We start from the raw sequence: 4,406 nt of genomic DNA on the forward strand, positions 1-4,406 counted from the left end.
CGACGACCGTGCGCGTCCCATCGAATTTTTTTTTATTTTTACCTGATCGACGGAAGTTTCGTCCGGTTCGTCTCTTTTACCATCGTCTCGTCGACCCGTTCAGAGGGGACCGCCTGTCCATATCCTCGTTGTCGTGAGTCATATGCCTCGTTCCGTCGCTAGAGTTTTTCAAACTCTGCTTCTGGATATCGGGAAGAAACGACCGCGCGAGGCCGATGGCTGCGAGTCCCATCGAATTTTTTTTAAACGCACGCACACACATACACCTGAACGGAGATGCGTTCCTTTTCGTCGCGATTTTTCGCGCTTTAGTCGTCGTTGTCGCCATCCGTTCGGAGGGGACCGCCGGCCGTCTCTCTATCCTCGTTGTCGAGAGTCTAATGCCTCGTTCCGTCGCTAGAGTTTTTCAAACTCTGCTTCTGGCTATCGGGAAGAAAAGACCGCGCGAGGAAGAGGAAGGACGACCGTGCGCGTCCCTTTCGAATTTTTTTTTATTTTTACCTGAGCGACCAAAGTGGATTCAGAGGGGACCGCCGGCCGTCTCTCTATCCTCGTTGTCGCGAGTCTAATGCCTCGTTCCGTCGCTAGAGTTTTTCAAACTCTGCTTCTGGCTATCGGGAAGAATAGACCGCGCGCGAGGAAGAGGAACGACGACCGTGCGCGTCCCATCGATTTTTTTTATTTTTACCTGAACCACCGAAGTCGATTCAGAGGGGATCGCCGGCCGTCTCTCTATCCTCGTTGTCGAGAGTCTAATGCCTCGTTCCGTCGCTAGAGTTTTTCAAACTCTGCTTCTGGCTATCGGGAAGAAACGACCGCGCGAGGAAGACTACGACCGTGCGCGTCCCATCGATTTTTTTTTACCCGAACGATGGAGATGCATATCGGCTGTTTGCTTCGAATAACTGGACGAGAGGAACGAACATATATATATATCATGGGCTAGCCACCGTGCGCTTTCTTCGCGAGATCGTGTGCTGTACAGAGGATTCAGAATCGGGTGTTATATCCCCGTCGTTTCCTGACGAACGGAGCTTCGATCTCGTTGGTTGTTATATATTATAATGCACTTTACGCCCGGTCGGCGGGCTGCGTGTGTCGTCGCGCAGTCCGTCCGATTTCGTTTTCGAACGTATTTTCGTGTCGTCAATCATATGGCGACTTCCGCGCGTTCGATTCCCGTTGGTCGGACGTTTGTCGGATATCGGCTTCTTTCGAACCGAGAATAAGAGTACAAAAACCTGAGTACACAAACAAAAATCCATGCATAAACGATTACCCTGAACGGTGGATCACTTGGCTCGTGGGTCGATGAAGAACGCAGCTAATTGCGCGTCAACGTGTGAACTGCAGGACACATGAACATCGACATTTCGAACGCACATTGCGGTCCACGGATACAATTCCTGGACCACGCCTGGCTGAGGGTTGCTCACGTAAACCTAAGACTGCTTGCGTTGCGTATCGTTGCTCTCGGTCCGTCTCTCTCTGTTCTTTCTTGCCTCGTCGACAGCCCGCCGTCGTTCGTTTTATCTTTAAACGAACGTTTCCGAGTCGGAGGACGAGCGCCAAGCAAAAGAATACGAATTAAAGAGCGGTCGAGGGCTCGTACGCGACGTACGAGCGATTGTTGGACGTTCGTCGGCGTTCGTCGCTGGATCGTGTGGAGACCGGCGTACGCATGCTCTCGATACAAATATATATGAAAAATCTATCGCGTTCACGGGAGACTCGCAAAACTACCTCCGTCTCTTCTCTGTCCCTTCTTGGCTTGACAACCCGCCGTCGTTCGTGTTTTACGAACGTTTCTGAGTCGGACGAAGCGCAAGAAGAAGGATACGAATTAAAAGAGCGCGGAGAGAACCGTCGTCGTCGACGCGGTTATCGAGATACACAGAGCGAGTTTTCTTCGTGGCCGATTTTTTTTTTCTTTTTGTATCAGCCTCTGCTACGTTTTGTTAGTCTTCGATAAGCACGAATGACCGCGCCCCCGACGTCGTCTTAAATGAATTTTTGGCGAGACTGAGAGAAAGCAAAAATATTTTTGAACAAAGTCAGTCGAGAGAGGAGAGAAAAGAGAACCAAGATATTAAAACCTAAACCTAAACTTGGTGGCGTAACGAAAAACTGTGTGCCTTAAAGAAACACAACCGTCTTTTCATCAAGATGTTTTTACTCGTACAGCCCCAGGGATCGAATACCCACTCCGTCTGTTCGTGCGGCAGAGATGTATTCTGCAGGCGCGAGACGACTGACGAGAAGACAACGAGGACCGTCGCATCGATGGGTCGTCGTTGCGTTTTTCATCCTCTGTGCTTTTTTCTGTTCTTCGTGAACCCAGAGAAAGCCGTAGATCCGGGAACGGACACACGAGATTTCTTCGAACGCTGATGACTTAGGGAGATGATCCCCAGCGTTGCGCGGAGATCGGAGAGTACGCGTACATGTATCGGGACGAATTTTTCCCCGTCGGTCGCGTATCTCTCTGCCCGCGCGCCTGGCCCAAAGCCACGTTCGTCGGAAATCAACGAAAAGTGTGTGTTACGATCTAGCGTGCGTCTACGATCGGCTATATTTAAGGGTGACGAAGAAGAGAAAAGCTCACGGTGTTGCGCAACGTTTCTGTACCCGATTTTAAGATGTGCATGTGAGTCCGTTACAAAGTTGTTCGGATCGTCGAAAATAGTCGTTTTCGTCGTCGTGCGAAAGAGAGAATAATCTCTGACATTGGCACGGAGAGATCGCGCAGAGGAAGAGAACGATCCTCTTTGGCGAGGCTCGAGAAAGACTAACGAAACTTGATTAGAGACGAGGTATACACGCGCCGTACGTACGACGTACGCGCGTGTGATTTTTTTTTGCTTTAAGGCGATTCGGCGCTCCGAGTTTTAGAGAAAAAGAGATCGTTGGTCATCCCATGTCTCTTCGTCGTCTATCGCTGGACCGCGCATCCTAACGTATCGCCGGTCGTCCAGTCCCCGAGTAATAAATTCACCCCGTTGTGTACGTCTCGCGCTCGCTTTTCCACTTGCGTGAGTTCCCGTGCGTTTTCGTCGTTGGTACAGAGCAAAGAAACCGATATGTTATATACATGTCGCGTGTTCGATCTCTGTGCCAGCAATAACAGGCGAAAACAAGGAACCGCTGGAATCGTCGAGAAGAGAGAAACGGCTACGGGAGATATATTATACATAACACGTGTATATATATATATATATATTATACAAAGAGGACGGGCGTTAAAAACCGGAGATCGTTACGGGTGTCTTGCGTGAGTCTTAGCTCGAACATGATACGACGAACGAAGTTTAAAAGGCACTTTGGCGAGATGCATAAAACGTTTCTCGATCGAGATAGAATATAAGGTTCTCGATTCTATTCGAATTAATTTTTTTTTTTTATTTTTTTTTCTCTTTGAGGCGATTCTCGGAGAGAGAAATAAAAATAAAGACCCTCTGTCGCATTGTTATCAAACCGTCTTGCTTTTCTCGAATCGCGCCCACATGGCACGAAATTTTTTTTTCTTTGAAAAAAAAAAATTGTCACCGTGTCGTGACGTTGAAGCGACCTCAGAGTAGGCGAGATCACCCGCTGAATTTAAGCATATTACTAAGCGGAGGAAAAGAAACTAACAAGGATTTCCTTAGTAGCGGCGAGCGAACAGGAATTAGCCCAGCACTGAATCCCGCGGTTCCGCCGTTGGGAAATGTAGTGTTCGGGAGGATCCGTTTATCCCGTGACGTCGAACCGCGTCCAAGTCCATCTTGAATGGGGCCATGTACCCACAGAGGGTGCCAGGCCCGTAGTGACCGGAACGCGTTTCGGGAGGATCTCTCCTTAGAGTCGGGTTGCTTGAGAGTGCAGCCCTAAGTTGGTGGTAAACTCCATCTAAGGCTAAATACAACCACGAGACCGATAGCGAACAAGTACCGTGAGGGAAAGTTGAAAAGAACTTTGAAGAGAGAGTTCAAGAGTACGTGAAACCGTTCAGGGGTAAACCTGAGAAACCCAAAAGATCGAATGGGGAGATTCATCGTCGACGGCGTCGGTGATCGTTGGTGAGCGATGCTCCGGGTGGGCCTTCGTGGTTCCATTGGCGAGGGCACGCCACCTTCGATTCGAACGCTCCGGCGTCGTAGTCGTGCACTTCTCCCCTAGTAGAACGTCGCGACCCGTTGTGTGTCGGTCTACGGCCCGAGCGGGTGACTGTCGCGTCGCTTCGGCGCACGCGGCAGACCCTCGGTCGCCCGGCCGACTGCACGACGGTACACTAGACGGTATCGGGCCGCAACCAATCCATTCTCGAATGTGTGTGCGTCTAGACCGCCGCAAGCATCGTCGATCGTTCTCAGTTTTTACGGAGTTTAATTCCGTGCTGGGGCGTCGGCAGCTGTTGGCTGGCGGAT

The 4,406-nt window shown here is 50.3% G+C and overlaps 2 non-coding genes across 2 annotated transcripts in view; both read left to right on the forward strand.

Moving 5' to 3' along the window:
• Positions 1–1,276: 1,276 nt before the first annotated feature.
• On the forward strand, positions 1,277–1,431 carry LOC139997671 (5.8S ribosomal RNA). Its single transcript, XR_011803019.1, has one exon. It is a non-coding gene; the product is annotated as a 5.8S ribosomal RNA (ribosomal RNA).
• Positions 1,432–3,564: 2,133 nt separating this feature from the next.
• Positions 3,565–4,406, forward strand: part of LOC139997675 (large subunit ribosomal RNA) — a 4,173-nt gene continuing 3,331 nt past the window's right edge. Inside the window, exon 1 of the ribosomal RNA XR_011803023.1 lies at positions 3,565–4,406. This exon is cut by the window's right edge and continues 3,331 nt beyond it. This is a non-coding gene — a ribosomal RNA (large subunit ribosomal RNA).

Source organism: Bombus fervidus, unplaced genomic scaffold, assembly GCF_041682495.2.
Source record: "Bombus fervidus isolate BK054 unplaced genomic scaffold, iyBomFerv1 scaffold0136, whole genome shotgun sequence".
Classification (NCBI taxonomy): domain Eukaryota; kingdom Metazoa; phylum Arthropoda; class Insecta; order Hymenoptera; family Apidae; genus Bombus; species Bombus fervidus.